The sequence below is a fragment of the Branchiostoma lanceolatum genome, chromosome 15 (assembly GCF_035083965.1).
Source record: "Branchiostoma lanceolatum isolate klBraLanc5 chromosome 15, klBraLanc5.hap2, whole genome shotgun sequence".
NCBI lineage: Eukaryota > Metazoa > Chordata > Leptocardii > Amphioxiformes > Branchiostomatidae > Branchiostoma > Branchiostoma lanceolatum.
Window position 1 is genome coordinate 10,075,113 of NC_089736.1, and position 12,551 is coordinate 10,087,663.

Genomic DNA, 12,551 nt, shown 5'->3' on the forward strand with positions numbered 1-12,551 from the left:
AACGAGCGAGCCAAAGAAACCAGCCAAGAATCCCCCAAGTTCCCAACCTTTATTGGCCCTTTGTGGGTTTTGCTCTCCGAAGCCGTTCCGTCCCCTGTTGCTGTTCCGCATCCTCGCGCACGGGTCCACAGGAAGTGGAGGATGCTGTGAACACAATAGGGGAAAACTACAGTTACTACATGATACTTGTAGCGTAATACATGTTCATGCTCAATTAGGGACAGGCAACGCCATTCCAAAAAAAATTACGCAAAACATCTCATACTCAACAAACTGGACAGTGGTACGAATTTTTTTCACAAATCTTGTTGAATAAAAAGATGCAGACTATTAAATATCATAATCAAACGTTACGCATTAGGTCAAAATAGAAATATCAATCATAGCATTAAAAATCCTGTCCACATTTTGTGTGCGTGGACGTGGACATTATCTTGATGCAGAACTTATTCGTGTTTTCTGTGTAGATGGATGATTTATTTTGATAAGATTTAAAAAAATGAAAGAATATGTTTCGTTTGATGGTGTACTTACATCAAACTTTGGACGAGTAGTTGTCACCTCTGGCAGCATGATTGTCATCACTGGTGGTGCAGTTGCCATCTCTGGTGGTGTAGTCGTCATCACGTCTGGTGAAGTCGTCATCACTTCTGGTTTAGTTGTCATCATAGGTGGTGTAGTTGTCATCACCGGCGGTGTAGTTGTCATCACAAGTGGTGTAGCTGTCATCCCAGGCGGTGCATTTGTCACATTAGGCGGTGTTGTTTTGATATCTGGCGAGGTAGTTGTTACCCCACGAACTTTGCTGAAGACTGCCCAGTGCTGAAGTGAAGAGAATTCGTGTATAAGACCGAGTTGTGTACAAAATCATAAATGTACCACATTTTCATTGAGCCCATAACATGCTTCGAGATGAGGGGTACTATAGTTAGCTTAGGGGGCAAACCAAATCATTACCATTACAAAATAGACTGAACCAGACGCATTACACATGCACCACCTACGTGTTGCTAAATCGTGAACAGGTCTATAATTGGTATAAATCATCACTATGAAAAAGTCTATACATTTGTGGAATGGCAAAAAACAACAAGAGATAACTCTGAAAAATGGATTTTGACCCACCGGTCCTCAAACAAGTCAAGCAATATCTAAAAATGTAAATCCCAATTTTAAATGCATGTCTGCGACTGATATCCTATTTTAACAATGGTTTGTTAGATAGAGGTTGCCCTCTTGGGTCTGGGAATGTCTCTTACTTTCAGTGTCGTAGACATTGGCATGACCTTTGATGACCCCACCATGGGAGGAGGGATGGCGGTTCCCCAAAGACGTGCTTCGGGTGCAGCGGTCTTCCCATGACGCGAACCTTTCCAATTGGTCGGGGCCGACATTCTTGATGGCTGAGATATTAAAGCAGAGAAGCATACACTTAATTTAATATGTATTAACTTGATGATTTATAAGCAAAGAGTGTTGCAATGACAAATACTGATAGCAGGTATATATCTAAAAGTCCATCATATTTGCCTGAGGTGCTGAAAAATATATTTTTGTCTGTGTTCGAGTGCTTATATATTTGTTTATTTAGGATATAAGAATAATAAAAGAATGGAATAATGGCAAAAATACTAGACTATACTAGACTTATTACTAGAAAACTAGAAAGTGTCTGATCTCTATATCATAGCCGAAGCTGGTGTGTTACGCCTAATGGCTATATAGATACTGATACATATAGTAGGAGACTCGCGACTTGTTTCTTGTATTTCCCCCTTTTTCAAATTAGAAAGTCTTATTCCTAGAAGAATAGGTAAAACTAAAATAGATCTAACATATTGGAAGATGGGGAAAGCTAATCAATGTTCTTTGATATGGAAATGGAAATCGGGGCCCGGCGTCTTGTGTTTATTTTACAGTCAATTGGTTTTTACTTTTCAGTTTTGTGGTTACTCATGTGTGTCAAGTACTTTTCGTGCCATGTCTTTTGTGTTGTCTTCTTTGAAACAAACAATAAAGCATGGATTCATTAAATAAAGTAGGAGACTGACCGGGTGAGTCTCTGGCTTGTTTCCCCCGGTGGAAGTGGCGAACATGCCGACACAAACACCTGCACCGATAATGGCGAGCACAGCAACACTGATGGTGATGGCACGGACCACACAGGAGCGGCGAAACTTCTTCTTCAGGCCTCTGAGACGCTTAGAAATACCTAAAAGCAGCAAATATGTTCATTAGAATATGTCGTTTTTACATACATCCATTGCTGCCAATGCACAAGAAATAAAGTTTTTATCTTATGAACAGTAGACAACAATTTGTTTTAGTCTTGCTATTAAGGTTATGGGTTAAAGTATCTATGTGGGATATAACTATGTAGTTTTACTTTACATATTATACTTCAATCTATGCTATAGAATCCACAACAAAATCATTGCTGATATAATATTATCCTACATTTTCTTTCTTTTAACAGAGTTGCAACAAAACTAACGTTACAGATACATAGAATTACAAAAAGACTGATAGGTTTGTCATCAATAATGTCAAATTTATTCCAAGTATTAGATTTACTTCAAATAAATGTTCTGTGCATAGCTAAGAATTTTCAAATTCAACTTTGTCGCCGATGCCAAACGTTTTCATAATAGTTTCAATGGACTTGAAAACCATTGTTCATTTTATAGCTCTGACTTATTTTACATTTGAATATGTAATTTGCTTTACTTATTAGTATTAACGTACTGTCCCTTATTTTTCTATGGTGGCACGAATATAAATCAGTCGATTGAGTGTATTACCATGTGTTGTATAGAAATGTTGCCATATAAAAAATAGAGAATTCATATGACACAGTTACCTCCATTTTCTGCATGTCGCAAAGCACCAGGCACATACATCTGATTAGCTGCCAGACCAGTGTTGTTGGAGCTTGCAGTTTTTGGTTGTGAGGTGTCTACCCCTGTTGACTGCCCACCGCGACCCCTTTGTTCCCCAGTCTGTCGTATGTCGTTGATTTCATCTTCGTCGATGTAATTGTATTCGTTTTTGTCAACATCGTCATCGCTACCTATTGTAAGAGATAATGAAAGTTTCTTCAGATATTTTTTTCAGATTGTTCTGTGTCACCGGTTAATACTGTATAATCATATCAGGACGTTTTCCCTTAAACTTCCTTGGTTATATACTATTGCATTTTCCAAAACTTGCACAATGATTCAAGAAAGTTGACAGATTGTTAACACTAAAAATTGTATCATGAAATTCATTATCCTCATCTCCCGAAACCAATGCAAATGAAAGTCAAATTTTCAACATATCAAATCAATCAAATCAAAATTTTATTGCGCAGCAATTGGATACAATATATGTCAAACAGCTCGGAATAACAAGTCTAATGTCCATAAAACATTATTTTCTGTATAGCAAATTACTATTAGTAAACTGTTCTATACAGCAAATCTAATATCAATGCTATTCCATTTATAGGGAACAATTACAACATGCCAAAGTTATCAAGCAACATTATGAGTATACACAGAAGACATTGTGTACAGTTACCGGTAAAAGAAACAATATCCATTTGTATATCACATTAGAAGTACATCGTAACGTACCTGTATCGACATCCTCGCGAGAAAGCGATGCCGGCGTGACGTTAGATGGACCCGGGTCCGGAGATTCTTGGCATCTAGAAATGTATGCCAAGTCTTTCCGAGCTTTAGTAACTGTTTCATACGAATTAGCCATTGGACAGACGGACGACAAGTCTTAAACTGCTCAACCGGCAATTTAGATTGAATTTAGGCAGGCTATGGACGTCCTTGGGCATGCGCACTGTTACGCGTAGGTGTGCAAGACCTGATTACTTATTCAATGACGTCTGAGAAAAGAAGTAAATTTAGATTAATGAATATGGTGATCGTTTTTCTATACTATGATCGACCGATGAGTCAGCGAACTTTGAATGACATGTTCGGTAGTAACACGTCTTGTATTCTTTCGATCATAGGCGCGACCCTCTGTTGATTTTGGAATGTTCCTCGTGTAAACGGGCCCTAAATGTTCTGGCGAAGTAAAGAGGGCTGGGGGATCTTCATCCACTTCAGTGACGTCACAACTTTCCCAGATCACAATCTATGCCTTACCCAGACAAATTCTTACCAGAGCTATTTTCAAACATCTTTTAGAAAAGATAAATTTTCTTATATCAGCTTTGAAAAATCTTGAGTGTTTTGCATTAGCTATATAAAAATCTCGAGATTTATTCCAAGATCTTTTATTTTTCAATGAGGCACGGATTATCTCTAAGGAGGGTCTTAATATGATCCATTGTGTAACATAGATCCTTTTCACAGAATATCTAATACATAAGTATAAAATGTGACCGTCTAGAAGCAATAATCCAAACCCGAAAGCTCAGACCAAATGAAATATGCTCGGTGTTCTTTGATATTTCCTTTGGTATCAAGAGATCAATCATCATCTGAAATATTTCATTTTTACTCACCGGTAGTAAACGACTTCATTACGTCTGCTCAAATGGCCTTTAAAGTTTCCTTTTCCTCTGCAAAACAATCAAGACGACGTGATGTCTGGGACCTACACAGGCTATCCTAATGTTAAATTAAGCTACGTCTGCTCAAATGGCCTTTAAAGTTTCCTTTTCCTCTGCAAAACAATCAAGACGACGTGATGTCTGGGACCTACACAGGCTATCCTAATGTTAAATTAAGCTAAACCTGCTTTAATGTCTTGAAACATTGCAGTTTGTAAATCAATATTGTTTTCTGAAAACAAATATTTACGTTTTAAAACACCTCAATTGAAGTGAGCGATTGGTTATGAAGCAGCTCCCAGAAAAATAAATTTTGAGCAGTTTTCGTTATAAAATCCATGTTTATATCTTTAGTATATGTTGAGTTTTTTCGGAAAGAAAACCATTTATTCATGTGTGTGCGCAGATTTTCAAATCTTCATAAGATTTTTTGAGAAAGCGTATCATGATCATCCATAGTTTTTTTGGATGGTTAATTGTGGATTCTTTATAGTGTAAAAGGTCTATACATTTTATTATTTTACAATTGATATATAATGATGCTTGATAATTAATAACTCTATCTAAGATGATGATAAATTACTATAGATGGGAAAATATATCAATTCTAAACAAAACAATACTGTATCATTCAATTTGGTATTTTAATCCAATAAAACAACTAACATACCAGTTGACAAAGAGTTAACAGTAATGATAAAAAATATTGTAATTATGATAGATACAATATTATTATGATTATAATCAAAGAAAGAGATTTGCTATATTCAGCTGTACAACTACAGCCTTCGTCAAAGGAGAAAATTATATGATTCGGAAAGGACTGACCGATTATGGGGATGATATAATATCATAAAACATTTCACATCTTGTTAGAGTTTAATAAGTTACTGATTATGTTATTTGAACATCTATTCAGTGCACCTATTATCATACACTTCTAGTAATAGATTTTATAACCAGCCTGATAATTTACCACCAATTTTCATTGACACCTTAAAACGTGATATACAAGTAGTGTTACATTTTAGGGCCTAGATTATCATTATTGTCAATGACATCATCTGTTTTCGTTTGCTTTATTTTACAGTAATATACTGCGTGCGTGTTATTGCCCGCCAGTTCAACTCTTGTCTGTACATGTAGTGCATGCTTTATGTCAGCTGAACCAATAAGTTAAATCTGTTTCAAAACGTCATATGGCTCCATATCATAAGTAATTGGCCTGTCAAAGAAATTGATAAAGAGAATGACGAAACATTACAGAATGACGACAAATTCCCAGTGAAGCTTAAAACTCTTAGTCTAAAGAAGAAACCTACAGCGTAATAGTCTTGAGATAAGGTGCCCGATAACACAACATGTTTTACGGACCTGTTGTTTTGCATATGGTTAAAGTTTTCAAGATACAGTCAAACTTGTGCAAGTGTTTACCTCTACATACCTCTACGTGGCCAATTTTTTATGGTGTCAATGTAATCTTTGACAGAAGCATTAATTAGGAAACCTGTACTGTAGTGACCACCTGTCCACACAGACCAGGAGTCATCGGCCTCCTAGATGGTCTCTTAGACAGTTTTGTAGTTTGATCATGGGAAAGATGGAGAAATGGCCATAAAGGACGGTAGGGTGGGGGTGGAATGTAGTTTTGATTTCATTCAATAGAACATAGCACACCGTTGTCAAAAGATTTGCGAACTTTAAAACAGTTAAAAACATTGGAAAATTTAGTAAAGATACTGCCCCGGTTATTGCATATGTGATTAAGCCATTTTGAATTTTGCCCATCAGAGTCCCCACCTTCATTGGGCCTGGACGATTCTTCCTTTCCGTAATTTTCCAATTTTCTGTTCCGCTGGACATGACGTTAGAAGTGCTTGGCAAGCACAATATGTGAAACATACAGTTACTATTGTTGCAATGTTAAAAACTTTGCCAGTAAATCAATGAGATTAAATGAAAATTGCTGCTTTGATAAAATGGCGAAAGTAATTCAGATGCTTTAATTTTTTCAGTTAAAGAGATTTGTAAGAACATTGAAGAAACCCCCATTAGTCCATTTTGAAGATCGCCCATCTTCATTGGTCCGGGAAGATTCTTCCCTTTCGTAATTTTCCACGTTCCTGTCCCGTTTTGCATATCGCCAATCAAATGTCTCATCTTCAATGGGCCAGGACGATTCTTCCTTTCCGTAATTTCCCAATTTCCTGTTCCATTTTGAATATTGGCCATCAGATGCTCCACCTTTGATGGGCCGGGACAAGTCTTCAGTTTCATAATTTACCAATTTCCTGTTCCATTCGACATGATGTTGGAATTGCTGGGAAAACACAGTAGGTGAAACGTACATTTACTATTATGATGTTACATGTTCATGCTCAGTAAGGTACGCGAAACGCCACTAAAATGTATTGCGCAAAATTAATCTCCAAGCTAGCCAGAGAAGCTCCAGTCAGCCAGAGTAACGGTGCGAGAGAAACCTTTGTCAGAATTATGTCCGTGTGTTACAAACTATGCCAATGGTATGACATTGAATTGGAAACGTTCGGAAAAGATCGAAAGTTAGAAAGTTAGCGTGAATCAAAAAATCTGTCCACATCTGGATTGTGTGTGGACATTATCTTGAGTTTGAAGTAATTCAAGGTTTCGCAAGACTTAGATTTTGACGTTGTTTTTGTCTATAAAGCGAATCTTGAGTTTAATCAAACGATAGTCTCTGCTTTTTGCCTTTAACTAAAAGATTTTTGTAAACGAAGGAACTTGTTATGCTCAATGGTGTACTTACAGTAGTTGTCACCTCTGGCAGCGTAGTTGTCATCACTTGTGGTGTAGTTGTCATCGGTTCTGGTGTTGTTGTCGTCATTTGTGGTGTAGTTGTCATCAGTTCTGGTGTTGTTGTTGTCATCACTTTTGGTGAAGTCGTCATCACTTGTGGGGTATTGGTCATCATTGCTGGTGTATTTGTCAAATCAAGCCGTGTGGTTCTGATCTCTGTTGCTAGTGTTGGGGTAGCTGTCACCCCGCGAGCTTTGCTGAAGTCTGTCAAATGCTGAAGTGACGAGAATTCGACTTTAAGAGCGAGTCGTGTGGCATGACAGTATAGACAGGGCCAGACACAGCATGCATGCATCACATCGTCATGGTAACTGAAGCTACCCACAGTGCCTCGCGTCTACCAGCATGCAATAGGACCCGTGAAAAGGTCTATGATTTGTCAATCTGAATCATCACTGCCAATAACGGTCTATACATTTGTGGAATGGCAGAAAGCAACAGGAAACAACTCTTAGAAAAAAATGGATTTTGGTCCACCGGGAAAGCAATTAGAAAAAATATGAATACCAATTTGATATGGATGCCTGCGACTTATATGCTATTTCAACAATTTATGTGTTCCATACAGGGTATGTCACCCCGTAAAAAGGGCAGTATACCCAAAGTGTTTTATTTCTAATAAAGTGATGGTTTGTTTCTTATATTTCCCCTTTCTTTGAATTAGAAAGTCTTATTTCTAGAAGAATAGGTAAAACTAAAATAAAGCATGTTAGAAAATGAGAAAAGCTAATCAGTGTGATAATGGTAATAGGGGCCCGACATATTATGTTTATTATCAATGTCAATTGGTTTTTATTCGTCGGTTTTGTAAAACCCATGTGTGTCAACTACTTTGTTTTTGTACCATGCATTTTGTATTTTTCGTTGAAACAAGCAATGAAGAATGAATTCATAAAACAAATAAAGTAGGGGACGGACCGGTTGACTCTCGGCCTTGTTTTCCTCTAGCTCTGCGGAAGTGACGAACATGGTGACACAAGATCCTGCACCAAAGATGGCGATCACAGCAAAACTGATGGTGATGGCACGGACCAAACAGGAGCGGCGAAACTTCTTAATGCTTCGGAGGAGCCCAGAAAAACCTGAAATCAGCAAATATGTCAATCAAGATATGTCATTTCTGTCCATATCCATCACTGCCAATGTACAAGATATACAGTTTTATAAACAGTAGGCAAAAATCTGTTTTACTCCCGCTTAGGTTGTGGGCCATAGCCTGTATGTGAGGTATTATAAAGCAAAGGTAGCATAAGTGACCCTGATATCGTGTATTAACAAGGGTACCTTAGGTCTTACTTTGGGACACCCCTACGTTCCGACAACCCTATGTTAGGGTTAGAGGTTATCAGAAAAAATTCTGCAGGTTGCAAACGCTTTTATAATCACAACCTCAATGGACTTGGAAACCGTTGTTCATTTCATAACTCGTATTTTACATTTGTGTAATTTTCTTTAATTCATTAGCATTTACGTACTGTCCCTTATTTTGGTGGTGTCATGAATATGAGTCAGTGACTTGAGTGTATCGCCACTATGTGTTGTTATCTCCATGAAAAATGGAGATATAGTTTTGGGTGTGTCTGTCTGTTTGTCTATTTGTTTTTTTTTATCCGCACTACTCCAGTCAGCATAACTCAAGAGCCTCTTGATGGATTACAATGATATTTGGTATGTGGGCAGGTGTTGGGAAGCTGAAATTCAGGGTCGATTTTGGGCCCCCTGGTATGTGACCTTGGTACTGCAGCAGAACTTCAATTTTTGTATCTTTTGACCTGGACGTGCTGTGGTCTTGATTTCTGGGTGGCAGATAGCTTGTGATGTAATAAAGAAGTGGTGTAGGTTTGGACCCCCTAGCAGCTTCCTCTGGAACTGCAGGGGCGTTTTTGTGAAAATCTTCTAAGGGGAATAACTGAACAAAGGAACAATGGATTTCCATGATATTTAGTATGCAGGTAGCTTAGATAGAGATATACACAATGAAGTGCAATACACAAATTATGCTAATGAGGACTTAATTTGCATAGCTAATGAGGAAAATCTTTATTTGCAGTGTTTTCCATTATCAGACTCAAATACATGAATCGTATGTAGTTTATGGAAAGTAGATCATCAACAGATACCAATTATGCAAATAAATTCCTTATTTGCACAATTAATGCAAAACACCATATCTCATCTACTTGGAAAATTATAGGACTGTCAGTATGATACTTAGTATGCAGGTAGCTTAGACAGAGACATATATAATGAAGTATAAATCATGCTAATTATTTGCATAGCTAATGAGGAAAATCTATTTTTGCAGTGTTTTCCATTATCAGACTTAAATACATGTAACATATGTGGTTTATGGAAAGTGGAGCATCAACAGATACCAATTATGCAAATAAATTCGTAATTTGCATAATTTACGCAAAACACCATAATTCATCTGTTTTGAAAATTATAGGACTGTCAATATTGCAACATGTGTAAGTTAGATAAAGGTGTTTATGACCAAGCATATATCATGCAAATGTGTAAGTCATTCCAATTTCGTATGAATAGAATTGTTCATGGAGATATGAGGTCGTGGAACTCTTGTTTAGAAATGTTGCGATAAAGAAATAGAGAATTCCTTTGGCAAAGTTACCTCCATTCTCTGCCCGTCGCAAGGCAACAGGTGCGTACAACTGATTGTTTACGAGACCAGTGCTGTTGCAGCCAGCAGTTTTTATTTGTGAAGTGTCTGGCCGCCCAACTCCTGTTGACTCTCCACCGCGACCCCTTTGTTTACCAATCTGTCGTATGTCGTTGATTTCATCGTCGTCGATGTAATTGTACTCGTGTTTGTCAACATCGTCCTTGATATCGCTACCTGTTGTAAGAGACAAGAGACATTTTTAGTGATTATTTGAGCCATCAATAAATCACACCAAGTGTGTTTGTCCCTAGAACCTCCCTGATTATGATGTACTAAATCCTTTTGCATAACTTTCATAATGATTCAATGAAACAGATGCTCAACAAAAAGTGATGCTCCTGTGTAATTTGCTTTACTTGGTTAGTATTTACTTACTGTCCCTAGTTTTGATGGTGGTATGAATATATTAGGTAAATAAATTGGGTGTGTCGCCACTATGTGTTGTTTAGAAATGTTGAGATAAAGAAATACAGATCGATTGATATGGCAAAGTTACCTCCATTTTCTGTTTGTCGCAAAGCACCAGGCACATACATCTGATTGCCGATGAGACCAGTCTTGTTGCAGCCAGTAGTTGTTGTTTTTGTTGTGTCTGGCCGCCCAGCTTCTGTTGACTGCCCACCGCGATTCCGCCTATGTTTGTCAGTCTGTCGTATGTCGTAGATTTCATCGTCGTCGATGTAATTGTACTCGTGTTTGTCCACATCGTCATCGTTACCTATTGTAATAGATAATTTGCACTTTCTTAAGATATTCTTTAGAGATTTCTTTGTGTCATCGGTTAATTTTGTAAAGTCATACCAGGTATGTAAAATTATAGATGTACTATTTTGCATATCTTGCACAGTGATTAAATAAAGGTGACACATTCCTAATGCAAAATGATTTCACTGGATTCATTATCCTCATCCCACGAAACCAATGCAAATTAGAGGGAAATTCCCCAGATTAAACCAATCAAATCTTTACTTGATTAAAAATGAATTTGATGTAATGTATGGCTAACAGCGACTCTAAACAACAAGTTTGATATCTATAAAACATGCTATTCTGTATGAAAAATCGCTATTAGTAAACAGTTGTATGCAGCAAGTCTAATATCACATAACTTGCACAATGATTCAATAATATGAAACAAATGCTCAACAAAAAGTGATGCATGGGTAATTTGCTTTACTTGGTTAGTATTTACGTACTGTCCCTTGTGTTGGTGGTGCCATGAATATTAGTGAATAGATTGGGTTTATCGCCAGCATGTGTTGTCTAAAGATGTTGCTTTAAAGAAATATAGATCAATTCATGTGGCAAAATTACCTCGATTTTCTGTCTGTCGCAAAGCACCAGGCACATACATCTGATTGCCGATGAGACCAGTGATGTTGCAGTCTGCAGTTGTTGTTTGTGTTGTGTCTGGCCGCCCAACTCCTGTTGACTCTCCACTGCGATCCCTTCGTTCGTCAGTCTGTTGTACGTCGTTGATTTCATCTTCGTTGATGTAAATGTTTTCGTGTTTGTCCACATCGTCATCGCTACCTATTGTGATAATTTGTAATTTCTTAATCAAGATGTTTTAGTGATTTTTTGGGGTCATCGGTTGATTTTGTAAAACCTAGGTATGTTTTTCCCTAAAACCTCATTGACTATACATGTACTATTCTATTTTGCATAACTTGCACAATGATTCAAGAAAATTGACACATTGCTAACGCTAAAAATGACTTCACTTAATCAAATTATCCTCATCTTACGAAACCAATGCAAATGAAAGGCAAATTCCCCAATTCAAAGCAATCAAATCTTCACATGATTTCACACTCATTTGATGTAATGTATGGCTAACAGCTGCTCTAAGTGTCCTTATACACATAAGTAATACATTATGACCTACCTGTATCGCCATCCTTGCCAGAAAGTGATGTATCTGTGTAATTTGCTTTCCTTGGTTAGCATTTAAGTACTGTCCCTTGTTTCGGTGGTGGCATGAATATAAATCAATAAATTTGGTGTATCGCCTTCATATGTGGCTTAGAAAAATTTCGATAAAGAGATAGAGCAAAGTATGGCAAAGATACCTCCATTTTCTGTCTGTCGCAAAGCACCAGGCACATACATCTGATTGCCGATGAGACCAGTGATGTTGCAGTCTGCAGTTGTTGTTTGTGTGGTGTCTGGGCACCCTACTCCTGTTGACTCTCCATCGCGACCCCTTTGTTCGTCAGTCTGCCGTACGTCGCTGATTTCATCTTGGCCGATATAAAGCAGACCTGGACCGGAAATGGATATGAGTAACGGATAACGATTTTGATACGTTTTTTTCTTATATGTTTTCATGGAATATATGTTTTGGGTAAGCGATTACTTGTGTTACTTATGTCTCCACAATCCACCGTTACTTATGTTACAGTTTTGTCATTAGTTTATTTTCTTTGTATATAAATGATTTTTGTAGTCTCGGGGCCCCATTGAAAATCAATT